A 15,083-nucleotide genomic window follows, 5' to 3' on the forward strand; every position below is an offset into this window, starting at 1 on the left:
TCTACCTTAATGTATGCCACGCCTCCCCCCAGGAGCTGAGGAGGTAAATTTCCCCCAGGGTTTTACTCCAATATACTAGGCCTGGCCCATAGGAATGCTGACACTGTCTGCCATGTAACCATCCTGGCTAGCAGCAACCGCGACAACCTATCAGCCTTGGTTCAGTCCAGCTGCCGCACTTGAGTGTCTACTCCCAATTTTTTTCCTCTTCATCTCCTGATCTACGTCAGTTTGGACCAGTGGTGGGTTTCAAAAATTGTTCAAACCTACTCTGTGGGTGTGGCCTCCTTTGTGGGAGTGGCTTGTTGCCCATGTGACCAGATGGGAGTGGCTTGCCACCCATGTGACCGGATATGAAAATGCTGACGACACTTGACAGAACCACCTTAAATTACCTCACACACAGCACTGGCATGCATAAGAATATGATGTATGTTGAATAGCCTCATACAGCCGATCTAACAATGTAAACTTGTTTTTTAAAAGGCATCTTTGGTTTGTGTTAAAACAACTTCAACACACGCAATGTTCTGATTGCACCACAAACTCAGTAGTCATCCTTACCTTTCACAGAGGCACTGAGTATTATAAATATGAGCATGTTAGTGCAAAATAATCATATCCAAGGACCAGTGGTGGGTTTCAAAAAATCTTGGAACATCTTCTGTAGGTGTGGCCTGCTTTCTGGGTCCACTGGTGGAACCTCTTCTAACCGGTTCGGTAGATTTGACGAACCGGTTCTACCGAATAGGTGCAAACGGGTAGGAACCCACCTCTGGTTCATTCCAGCTGCCATACTTGAGCGTCTACTCATTTTTTTCCTCTTCATCTCCTGACCGATGTCAGTTTGGACACAAAACCCACATGCCATCTTCATTAATTTCATTAATAGTTTCATGTCGAATTTGTGTTTTAAATTACTTGTCCATTGTATTGTTTTTATATGGCCCCAATTGTCCATTGCCCCGTGCTGAGTGGTGACTATATAAATCAAACTAATAAGGAAACAAATAAATTTAGTTTCACAGAAAAATGATATGCACATAAAACACCAAAGGACTCCTTCAGAGATGCATTTTTAATAATTAAATCAGTGCATTTTCTTAAGCATCAAACATTCAGCAAACAATGTAGCTTAAAATGGAGGAAATATTCCATCTTCATACTGCTGCTAATATTGTACATCATTTCTTTCTGTGCTTCTCCTGAAAAAGAAAAAGGGAGATCTTTTAGACCACTGGACTCTTTTTTTAATCAATGTGTTTATTTACCAGCAAACCTTGACAAGGAACTGAGGCTCTTCCCTGACACAGAAATGCAAACATTATAAATAAAATACTAGGAGAGTTTCATTTAGATTTGCAATTCAAACATGCATTTTAAAAAGTGGAAGGGAAGGCAGAGTTATGCTGTGGTAGTTAACTTCAGTCCCAGATTGAGGGATAATTACATTCTATGTCAGCTTCCATTTCTGAATATCTTATGAGTTGCTAAATCAATATGGATGAGTCTTGATTTGATTATTTCCCTGACAAAATCAAAACCATTATGAGAGGTATACTACTGTAAACCTCTTTGCTTCTGTAAAAAAAAAAAAAAGCAGTGTTTATTTTCATATGTTGCAAATGTGTGCTTATTTTCTAAGGAGAAAAAACCCAGAGGCAGCAGAATTTTCTCTTGAATAAGCACACATGGGAGTGGACCACATGAATATTTGGAAATTCGACAGACATCACTATATAGCTATGCATTTTCATTTAATAAACTAAATTCAGAAGCATATCTTTTGACCATGTCCATCCAAGCAGACATCTGGCTGCGTTCTGAAATATGTTTGCCTTGCTAAAAGGTTAGGGGATATAGATTCCTAGTTCTGTCACTAGGATATTGGTATGCAGTAAGCAAGAGATGTCGGGGAATGTTCTGCATGAGCAAAAAAGAGAAGGGAAAAGATATCAATACTGGCTAGACTTATATACCACTTCACAGTGCTTTACAGGCATCTCTAAGCTATTTACAAAGTCAGCATGTTGCCCTCAACAATTCGGATCCTCATTTTTACCAACCTCGGAAGAATGGAAGGCTGAGTCAACCTTGAGCCGGTCAGGATCGAACTGCTGGCAGTCAACAGAATTAGCCTGCAATACTGCATTCTAACCACTGTGCCACCACAAGATGAAGGGAATCAATAAGTAAAACGTTGACCATATCTCTTGCTATACTGGAGGATTTTGTTAGTATTAATACTCTTGGTGTCCATACTCCCTGTACCGACTTTAATAATAGATCTTCTCTTGGCTGTTGGAAACTTCCATTTAATTGTTTAAAAGCTTGTTTTAATTGCTTGAAAGGGAATAATATTGTATTATTATAGCAATATTACTGCAAAAGTTTTCTTTTAAAACAGGTGAACACTTCCTGCTTACTTAAATTGAGATAGTTAGGCATGGCTATCAGGAACCATTTGGTTATATTTTTATGTTCTGTAATTGCTCCCTTCTGCCTCTCCAGAGCAATCTGTGTAATTTGTATAATTTTTTCCCTTAATTAAAAACACATTTTAGCTGGCACAGAACTGTCATGATCCCCAAACTAAATCCATTTTCTAGTATACTATGGTTTCTTTCTTTTTTTTAAAGGATACTATGTTACCATGGAATGAAATAACATGGAAAATGGCAAGGTTAAAATACTACATAGAGCTGCATAAAAAGGTTAATAAGATTTAATGTCACTCCCCCTCCCTTTTTTGTGGCAGACTACAAACTACACATTCAAATCGTGAATCCTAGCTGTTGAATACACAAGCATAAATTATTGCATAATGCACATAGATGCGTAATATGAAATTCTTACTGAAGTTCATTGCTTCAAATAAAATATGTTTTGTAGCATTTTCTATAAGGATCTCCATTGACTTCTATCAAGATAAGCTCAACTTTGGGGGTTATTTCCTCTTTTTCTTCCTTATACTTAATATTATTAGATTTTAACATGGTTTGTACATAATGGTTTGCAAAAAGTTTGACAGGCGAGGCCAGCAACTGTTGTATAATTCTATGGGAGTTCTTGTAGAAATAGGAAATGACATTTCATGAAAGAGAAACATTTAAAAAAAATAAAAATAATAACTGGAAATACTCAGATAACAAATGTCGCCTTGTTTTTGATTAAATAAAACAGCCATTTCAAGTGGCTTACTCTTTTCACCATCATTTTAAAATTGTAAACATATAGCAGATCTGCAAGGTATATAACATTTCAGGTTTCTTTCACATTTTATGGTGTTTGTAATGGCAAAATAAAATTTGTCCAACTACTATTCAGAAAGAATTTGCTACGTAGTAATAGCCACCAGATGGGGTTAACTGAAGTTGATGCAAGTACAAGATGTTAAGAAAGTGAAAGAATGTTTAAATTAATTGTTTGCCTGTGTGTAAAGTATAATTTGCACTCCTTAACCTAAATACAAACTGAAATAGAGGTCCATGCAAATTGATACTTTTCAGAATTTTGTAACCTAAAATAACCAACAAACAATGAAGATCTAATCTTTACAAATCAAATCTATCTATCTATCTATCTATCTATCTATCTATCTATCTAATCATCTATCTCAACATTTGTGTGTGTACAATTTCAACCAAACTTGGTACACAGATGACTTACCTTCGGGAGAAAAAGTTTGTGGGGATAAGACACTTGTAACACCCCTTAGGGTGTGCATTCTGTTAAGATACAGCCTGTTGTGCTTTAAAATGGCTTCTACTGTAGTGCTGTAACTCTGGAATTCCTCAAGCAATTTCAACCAAACTTGGTTCACAGATGACTTACTCTGGAGAAAAATACTGTGGATGTACGACACCCCTAACACCCCTCAGGATGTGTGTTCTGTTAAGATACCTCCTGTTGTGCCATACTGCCATACTGGATTCTACTGTACAGAGCAGTAGAGTTGTCATTGTAATGGCTTCACAGTACTCCACAAGGGGGTTCCCTCTGGTAAGGGGAAAAATTCAACATTACAAATTATGTTTGGTCCGGACATTTCCCCTTATAAATAAATACCTGGGCAACGCCAGATTATCGGCTAGTCAATCAATCAATAAACAAATAAATCCCCACATTATTTTATTAGGCTAAAATCTCATGCCAAAATTGCTCAAAAACATTCATTTCAATTCCAATGTTTTTACCTTTAGCTAATCAATAAAGCAGAGGTGAAGGATGGGGTAGTGGGACAAATCAGAGCAAACTTAAATAAACATATACAGCAATCTATCCTAAATCTTATTAGGTATCCCCTGCTGAAGTCTTGATAGTAAATAACAAAACTTTGCAACTTTGGAGATACAAACAATCTTACCAGCAAGCAAAAAAATCAACACAGAAACTATGTGATTGTTTGGGATTGCTGCTAGAAGGGGAAAATGAGGGCGGGGGGTATTCTAATTATTGGGCACCACAGGGGCAGAAACTAGAAGCCATGGAATTTTGTACTATATATCCTGTAACTGTGCTGGTGGAGTTGTTACACAACTCCTGATAGTAGTAGTAGTTTGAAGTCATGGAGTAAATATTGGAAATAATGACTGAATAATTTTTTTTTAATAATAATATACAAAAACTGGGCAATTGGGTCAAATTATGAGAGCATCAAATATAAAACTCCAGTTGTACAGTGGACCAAAGTTATGATATGAACTGACAGCAGCTCTAAAGACTAGTTGGGCTAAACTCTTTGCCTGATTAAAGTTAAACAAGACCGTATATTTAACGAATCTACGAATACACACACACACACACACACACACACACACACATACACATATACACACACACACATATACACATATACACATATACACATATATACATACATATATACATACATATATACATACATATATACATACATATATACATACATATATACATACATATATATATATACACATACATATATATACATACATATATATATACACACACACAAACATATATATATACATATATATATATATATATATATATATATATATATATATACACATGTACATATACATACACATACACACATACATACATACATACATACATACATACATACATACATACATACATATATATATATATATATATATATATATATATATATATATATATATATAGTCACAACCCCCGGTATGCCCAAATATGGGAGGAAGATCACTACTTCCATTCTCTGTCCTTCGGCTCGTCACAAGAGACCATCCAGGCAGAGACCCAATATTTTTTTTACTGTTGCCTTTTTGTTACATTTGTTATATTTGTGCTGATAAATAAATAAAGGAAGACTAATAGCTTGAAATAGATCTATACTAGTCTCCCTTTATTTATTTATCAGCACAAATACAGCATGCATGCATGCATGCATGCATACATACATACATACATACATACATACATACATACATACATACATATATTAGATTTTTTTTAATATTTTTTTTTTACAACCCCCGGTATGCCCAAATATGGGAGGAAGATGACTACTTCCATTCTCTGTCCTTCGGCTTGTCACAAGAGATCATCCAGACAGAAACCCAATATTTTTACTGTTGCCTTTTTGTTACATTTTGTTGTATTTGTGCTGATATCTATCTATCTATCTATCTATCTATCTATCTATCTATCTATCTATCTATCTATCTATCTATCTATCTCTATCTCTATCTCTATCTCTATCTCTATCTCTATCTCTATCTCTATCTCTATCTCTATCTCTATCTCTATCTCTATCTCTATCTCTATCTATCTATCTATCTATCTATCTATCTATCTATCTATCTATCTATCTATCTGTATATCTGTATATCTATCTATCAGCTTCGCTGATAACGGATAAGAGCCTGTGGCCTAATGGCTAAAGTGTTTGCCTATTATGTAATATAGCCCAGGTTCAAATCCCAGTAAGGGTATGGCTAGCTGATGAGAGCTAAATAGCTTGAAATAGATCTATACTAGTCTCCCTTTATTTATTTATCAGCACAAATTAAAAAAAACACAAATATAACAAAGGCAACAGTAAAAATATTGGGTTTCTGTCGTGATGGACTCTTGTGACGAGCCGATTGACAGATGATGGAAGCAGTTAGCTTCCTCCCATAATTGGGGCTTACCAGGGGTTGTAAAAATCATATATATATATATATATATATATATATATATATATATATATATATATATATGTATGTATGTATGTATGTATGTATGTATGTATGTATGTATGTATGTATGTATGTATGTATGTGTATATATATGTATATATATATATATATATATATATATATATATATATATATGTATGTATGTATGTGTATGTATGTATGTATGTATGTATGTATGTATGTATGTATATATATATCCCTGAGAATAAGACAGGGTCTTATTTTCTTTCTTTTCTTTTGACACCCCCCCCCCCCAATCAATATATAGAAATCTTAGATGCTTTTTGTTGTGAACAGAGAGATGTTCACAGAACAGAAAGGGTTAAAATATGATGTTACTTTATTTTATCAGACCAGTATCAGCCTATGTTAGTTTATTATCAATCAGACAAGTATTTATCCAAAAGGTGACTTCCAGCAGCTACTTAGAAGTTGTTGGAAGCTGGAGCAGAATATTTTTGTTCCATTATTTCCAAGAATGAATAAACATTTGAGCAAAAGTGTAAGTGGTGCTTCAGCAAACTGGAGATACTTATGGAGACCTGGTGCTGCATAAAGTGTGTTGCCAATGACCTTACTGTCAACAATTCACTGTAAACCTTGGTAATTACCCTATAGTTTCTCAAGATATTGCTCTGCCATGAGACACACAATATCCCACCAGCTACTATGCTCTTTTTGTACCCACTATAAATAAGAATTTTCAGCCATCTTCCCACTATAAAGGGGACAGGGGAGATGGCTGAAAAGGTTGGTGAACAAAATCTGGATTTGAGGATACAGAGACTGGGTTAAAACTTTCGTTGGCTATCATAATGAGTTTATTTAGTACATGGCATTGTTACATTAGCAAGGAAGCTACAATGCTAATGCAGAATAGTATTTTGGCTGCCTGTTCACTAGCTCTGTTTAGTATATGCTTGTATACTTCCCAAGGTACCACCGGAGGGTGAGCTAGCTCCACATCAGAAAGAAATATGAGGATCTGTTTCTCACAAATGGGTGTTGCAACCAGGAAGTTTCACTGTTGGCAGGATTCTAACCACTGCAGGAAATACCAGCTTATTTCCCCACCAAAGCGGTACCTATTTATCTACTTGCATAGAACATGCTTTCAAACTGCTAGGTAGGCAGAAGCTGAGGTGAGTGATGGGAGCGCACCCCACCATGGAGTACTAGGAGTTGAACCCCTGGAGCAGAGACCATCTCCAGCATCGTTATTCCACTGAACCACCATGCCTTGCACATCATACTGAGCAATGTAGTCTTTTCCAAAGTCCTATTAATGTATTTTTCCTCTCTCATACTCCAGTAGAAGAGAATGTATGAGTGGCTAAGGTTGAACTATGGCATCCTTGATGCTATGACATTATCTACCTGGGTAATGAAATTTCTTCAAGCAAACAATCAAATTCAGAAAGCATCAAAGACTCCACGTTTATAGTTGTTTTCTAAGGCTGACATGATCAACGTGTACTCATCTTTTCTCTAGCTAATGCCCTTTGGAAGAATAGAAGTGAAGAATGGTTTTTCTATAAATGAATCATTCAAATGAGAGAATTTGAGAGTATGCAATTCTTTCAAAAAACCCAGCGTCATAACAATAGGATGAATAATTTCCGTAAGATGCCAAGCATTTCTCTTTAATTCTGTGATCCTAGTTGTCCATATGTCTACTATGACGTCTGCCTAATGAAAACAAATATAACTATGGGCAAGGAAACAGAGTAAAGAAAAGTAAGGAACACCTTCAGGTGGGGATAGGAGGTTTATCATTTCATTTTTTTTCCTGCAAATCCAGCCTACACACTCTATATTTTATATGTATTTTGGACAGAACTTTGAATTTATAAATGCATCTCTGGCAGTTATTTTAATTTGGCAGCAGTTTATTTTTTTAAAAGTTAGTATACAATGATCTTGTAATGCTGCACGATTTCTTTGGAAATTTTATTCCCTTTTGTTTGTTATTTTTTTCACCACTTGTTAGGCAAAGAAGAAAAGCAAACAACATGCTAGTGAATAGGACTTTAAATATTTTAGTTGCCTTGCTTCTCTGCTGTTAAGAATAAATGAGCAAAGCACAAGATGCTTGCTTGCAACATTTTATCTTCATGCCACTGAAACGAAGGGAAGAGAACACAGATTTTCATAGAATGCCCGTGTGGTAATTTAGATGAACATTTAAAGAAGTTAGTAGAATTGAAATAGAAATCCAGCACGTCTCACTGTAATGTGCAAGATGCTGAAATGCTGAGTTGTGTGCCGATTCTTCATTCTTTCTTGCCACTGATGATGGGCAATTTCATGTTCGCAGTTCTACTTTCTTAAGATTTACAAGAGTTGGATTGAAGGATAGCTCTTCAAACCGAGAATGTGTTTTAACGGTCTTTTTCCCCTGACAATCTTTCATTTGGAGGACTCCTTTTGAAAAAAAAAGAAAGACACACAGCCAGCACACTTCTGTTAATCATATGGCCAAATGCAATTTAAAATATAAACATCTCTCTCTCTCTCTCTCTCTCTCTCTCTCTCTCTCTCTCTCTCTCTCTCCCCCTCCCTCCCTCCCTCCCTCTCCCCCTCCCCCTCCCTCTCCCCCTCCCTCTCCCCCTCCCTCCCTCCCTCCCCCCCTCTCTCTCACTCACTCCTTTCCTTATAACATCAAAACAATGGATTCTGGGAAGTGTTGCTTCCTATATAAGCATAAAGTATAGACCACACATAGGAAAATGTAAATAGTCATGCCATTTCTCGGTATGACAGGAGCATCTTTTTGTCTGTGTTTCCTTGTGCTTGCATGCATGTTTAATAGTTTACTTCCTTGTTACAAAGAATGCAGGCCTTTGAGAAAGATGGTTTGCTGACTATAATTGTTTTTGTGACTCAGTTTGCCAGGCTCCAAACTTATGCAAAAGACATTTTGTTCAATAAAGGTGTATAATTCTTTCCTCTCCTACATAAGGGTAAAATCTGTTCCAGTTGTGAGCATTTCTATTGTCCGTAGCTGAACTGCTATAAGTAAAAACGGCCTCATCCTTAGTTGAAATGTTTTCATTCAGATAGTCAGAAAAAAATATTTCATCATTTGGCTGTTAAGTCAAAATTTACAGTGCTCAGTTAAATAACATATAAAAGATTGCAACAGTGGTGAATATCTGTAGCTTGGGTGTAGGATGAAGGTGAAGGTTCATTCTCTGAGCTTGAGGGTGGGTTTCTGAATGTTTCATTACCAGGCTAGGTAATCTCTAGCGGATTTTAGAGGATGTCAATGTCAGTGTTCTTCTGTTAATGTTTCATGCCCTTATAGGCCTTACCAGCCACTTGTGGACACATTGTGGACAGCCCACAACCTGTTAGACGTCAAGGTCTTCTTTGAACACGATGGACAAGTATCATCTTCTGTTTATACGAGCTTCAGGTGTGTGTGTGTGTGTGTCAAGTGTGTGTCTTGTGATGGGTCAGGTATGAGTCATCAGTGAGACTTGTGATGGATCTTGTGATGAGGAAATTACATCAGGTCAGGGTCATTGGGGGGTGAACTGGTGGGGGAGTTGTATGGGTTGGTTGAGGGTCAGTGCTGTCTCTGGTTGGCTGTGTGGTTAATTTGTATTCTGAAGGGTTTACAGTCTGGTTGTAGGTCAATGCATCAGTTGCAGGCTTCAATGAACTCACGAGTATGGCAAGGTGCCAGAGTGGCCAATGATTTTTGTGTTGCTCCAGTCCAACTGGTGCTGTTTGGTGTTGGTGTGGGTAGAGATTAAGGATTTGGGATCATGGCATTTGACTGTGGGCTGGTGTTCATGGATCCTGGTTTTTAATTGATGTGATATTTGTTCCACATAGAATTGTTTGCATGCAAACCAAAAAAGATGTTCTACTAAAGAATTTTAAGCAACTTCAATGTTTGGTGATGGTGTTGTATCTGTGAAAAGAAGAAGTTAAATCCCTTAGAATGACTGGATTCTTGCATTTAGATTAAAGTGATGCTTTGTTGTTAATTGTAACTATAGTAGTGTTTTCATCACTACAGCATAAGATGAGGTATTGAACAAAGAGCTATCCTTTGAAACAGTCCCTTTTGTTCAGTTGTCCAAAGAGCTGTTTTTCTGCAGGGACTTTAATATAAGATACAACAACTTTGATCTCAACCACAAAGAAATGTAAGCCATATATTAGTTGCTGAACCTTTAGAATCTCTTGCATATTTCTTCGCAATATAGGGATAAAATATTAGCCTATCTTACAGGGATTTTATGAGTTTACTGAAATAATGCATGCAGAATTTTGTGATCCCAAGCTTTATTGTTAGGATTTGAGGGTCCTTGTAACTAGGAGATGAGGAAGAGATATATAGCAGACAGCTGCAGCAGAGACTTTAAGGACACTGGGGTTAACCTCTTTTTTTGGTTGCCTTTGACTGCCTAAATCTGTGGTGTCAAACTCGTGTCATCACAGCAGTGTCACATGACCTGTCTCAACTCCCCCCCCTTTGCTAAAATGTGTGTGGGCGTGGTCAGCATGTGAAACGGGTTTGACAGTCTTGGCCTAAATAAATGCAACTTTCAGAAGTTGATTACTATTGCCTTTTTCCTAGTGACTGGTTCAAAGTCGCCCAGCTGGCTTTATGCCTAAAGTGGAACTAGGATTCATGGTCTCCTGGTTTCTAACTGAAACACCAAATTTGCTCTTTAACCAGAATTAGAAGTTTGGAAAGAAATAGAAGTTTGCCAATAGGGTGAGTACAGCACAGGAATTCAGCTGGTTCAGATCAGTTCAGGCAAACCAGATGTTGATTTTAATCTGGTTTGCTGAACCAGTAGTTGCAAGGACTGGCTGACCTGCCTCCCTTCCCCTCCCCTCCCCGGAGTCTCCACATGGCCCATTTTGCATTCAAAGTAAGTGCAGGGCCTGAGCAGAAGCTCTGGGAGGGTGAAAAAAATGGGCCTACCAGAAATTCGAAAACAAGCCTGTTGAGGGCCTCCAGAGCCCAAGGGAAGAAAAGCCTCCAGAGCCTGGGGAGGGCAAAAAACAGAAGTACCATAAGTCCAAAAATGGGTGTGTTTCTGGCCTCGAGAGGGCCTCTGGAGTCCAGGGGAGTCTGTTTTCACCCTCCCAGAGCTGGAGAAAAGCATCCGGAGCCTGGGGAGGGTGAAAACACATACACGCACACCATCATTGTGCAGGAAGCTGACTAAGTCATGCCCTCATGTCCACGCCCACCCAGCAACTAGGCAGAGAACCAGTTGCTAGAAATTTTCAGTCCCACCCCTGGTACTAAGAATGGTAACAATCAGTGGTGGGATTCAGCCAGTTTGCACCTATTTGGGAGAACCGGTTGGTAACTTTCTAAGTAGTTCAGAGAACCAATTGTTGGAAGAAATCTCCTTTTGTTTTTTTCCACTTTACAGGGCTAACCCTGTAAGGAAGGCAGGAAGGAAACATTCTAGTGTTGTTTGTAGCCTAATCTTTATTGACCTGCTTACAGAAACTGCCTCTCCGTTTACTCCTTATTACATTGTAACGGCTAAGGCAAAGCGCCCATCGACCTGAGTGACCTTGAGTTGGCCACACCCATTCAGTCACATGACCACCGAGCCCCACCTACCCAGATAGTCATTAGGACAGAGAACTTATTAAATTATTTGAATCCCACCACTGGTAACAATGTACTTTTATGAAGAGAGGGAAAGGAAGTATGTTGAGGGATGGAACTGGTTGGCTAATGACATGGTGTCTGTGATTTCCAGAACTGCAACCATAAAACATATATATATATATATATATATATATATATATATATATATATATATATATATATATATATATATATATATATATATATATATATATATAAAATCCCAATATCCAGATAGGTCAGCCTTGGATGGCTTTTTACATGTGATTCAAAGGAATGATTGGAAGAGAGAAGAGCTGATGATGTGAAAAAACCCTGATTCTATGCTGTCATCTGAATTGCAACAGCAAAATGGAACCGCTATTACAGCTGTTAAAAGTAGAACGTACCGTATATACTCGAGTATAGGCCGACCCGAATATAAGCCGAGGCACCTAATTTTACCACAAAAAAACTGGAAAAGTTATTGACTCGAGTATAAGCCTAGGGTGGGAAATGCAGCAGCTACCGGTAAATTTCAAAAATAAAAATAGATACCAATAATGTTTTTGAATATTTATTTCAAAGAAAAACAGTAAACTAGCGGTGTATTCAATGAAATACTTCACTCACCTCATGATGCTGATGTCCCGCTGTGATGATGATGTCCCGTGCAGCCGCGGGAGCGATGTCCCGCCTCCTATGACACACGGCACAGTGATTCCTATCATTGGATCACTGTACCAGAGGAGGTGGGACATCGCTATGTGGCTGCTTGCCATAACAAGGAGGAGGTGGGACATTGTTGCAGAGCGGCAGGAGGGGGAGGAAGGGGAATCGTAAGACAGCCCTGCATTACATTAGAACGTGAGGAGGGGGGATGGTGCGGTGCGCGCTGCGCGGCAAACTGACACAGAGGGAGGGGAAACTCACAGGGGCACTGGGCCATTCACGAGTGTCACCCAGCGGCATGGCCCCGCCCCTTTTTCTCCTCCATTTCGGGCAAATTTTTCACTGACTCGAGTATAAGCCGAGGCGGCTTTTTTCAGCCCAAAAAGTGGGCTGAAAAACTAGGCTTATACTCGAGTATATACAGTATGTGTGTAGATGGTTGCATTATTAATCCAGTCTTTTGTAAACCATATGAATGTTTTAAACCGTTTACTATATTTTCTAAAACTCTTTAAAAAAAAGATCAGCTTTCTTACACCTCTTCTCTTTACATCACTGCCAAAAATGTGCCAGAATTGAATACAGGAGTTCATATTCACTTCACTGTTCACCTAAGTAAATATGACATTAAACGTCAGTCACATTAAGCTTTAGAGCAACACCATATTTTTTTAAAAAAGAAAACTACAGCTCCTTCTCTATGCTAGGAACACTGTCATCCTTTACACAGTTCTCATTTTCTTTGACAGGATGCCTGCCCTCGTTTAACACCTTCACAAAACATGTGAATCTAGGAAAGGAACAATCTCAGAGATAGGAAGTCCCACAAGCAGTCAAACCTGCAATCCTAAATGGCTCGTCAAAGGAACGGACAACTGGAGCAAAACTGGAGAGTTTTCACTGGCTAAAGCCATCCCATTAAACTCTTCTATTAACCCTCTTGGTAGTGATGTTAGTTCCAGTTATACAGCAAGGTGATTTAAGGAATTTTAATGGAAATAGATTTGATTGGGAAAAAACAGAGGAAGAGAAAAGAGTTCAAACACATTTCAAGCAACTTGAAGCTGAAGCATTTAAAATCATAAAACAACCTTTTTTCTTGAAGTTATTTCTAACTTTCATCATAATAAATATGAGCAAATTTAGTGACTTTTCACTCCCTTTAAGATTACAAATATTTATCTCTTCTCATATATTACATATAGACAAACCAATGAAGTATATTTCCAGTTCTAGTGTCAGCAGAATGTTTGTAAAGGATTGCTTGAGGTAACAATGTGTCTTGTTTTAACCTTGATCAAATAAACCAACTGTATATTGCTTCCTTTTACTTTTAATAGTCTTCATCATTAATTTATTCAAATATTGTCCTAGGATTTGATTTTTCTTCATTTGTTCTTTGTCCCATTGCACAGAGTATTTCAAGATTTTAATAAGCCTGTTTGGTAAATTCTGTAGGATAAAATTATCCAGATCATTTTCTTGGTTTGAAGTTGCTTTGGCCAAAAATGCAACACGAAGTATTCCAACTCTTTGACACAAAGTTCTTGCAAATAACAAATGATGACTTTAGCAATACTGTCCATTAAAAATAAGGTAAATTTAGAATAATCAGGATCACATTCCAGGATGGAAAGAAATTCAGGAATTTTAAATAGTCCACATCTAAAGTAATCATACTAAATTGTGACATTAGACAATCCAAATTATTGGATTCACTGAAAAATCATTATTTCCTTTGGATCCATTCCAAAAAATGTCCTTGGCAAGATAAATACAAAATAGAATTCTGTATTATGCAGTAGAGCTTAACTTATTGTAACAACAATATGAGTGGGTTTCTTATTAAAAGGAAAAGATCTTGCTCAATGTTGTAAGAAATGTTTAAAGGTAAAAGCTAAAGGTTATCTTCTTGCATATATGCTAGTCATTCCCAACTCTAGGGGGCAGTGTTCATCTCCGTTTCAAAGCCGAAGAGCTAGCGCTGTCCAAAAATGCCTCCGTGGTCATGTGGCCAGCATGACTAAATGCTGAAGGCCCATGGAATGCTGTTACCTTCCCATCAAAGGTGGTTCCTATTTTTCTACTTGCATTTTTATATGCTTCCTAACTGCTAGGTTGGCAAAAGCTGGGACATGTAATGGGAGCTCACTCTGTTATGCAGCGCTAGAGATTCGAACCGCCAAACTGCTGACCTTTCTGATAGACAAGCTCAGCATCTTAGCCACTGAGCCATCATGTCCCTATAAGAAACATTTAGGGGTTGTAATTTTTTTTCCCTGCAGAGCAGTCCTACAGTATAAAGAAGCCACTTCTTTTTGGGCACCCTTATTTATTTTTAAAACTGCTTCAACATCTGTGGCATGTTTATCCTCAGTTGGAATTTTCAAGTGTTTTAAAAACACTAAAGCTTTTAACCTTGCTGTTTTCTGATCCAGACAATCAAATATCTGCTCCATCTCCAAAATGTTTTATTCCACCTCATCCATTGCAGTTTCTACAGGCATGAATTCATTTGTTCTAAAAGACAGTAAATCTGTAAGCAAGAGCTTTAAAAGTGATGAGCAGCCTGGCATAACTTTCTTTCT

This window comes from Thamnophis elegans, chromosome 1 (assembly GCF_009769535.1).
Source record: "Thamnophis elegans isolate rThaEle1 chromosome 1, rThaEle1.pri, whole genome shotgun sequence".
Taxonomy (NCBI): Eukaryota; Metazoa; Chordata; class Lepidosauria; order Squamata; family Colubridae; genus Thamnophis; species Thamnophis elegans.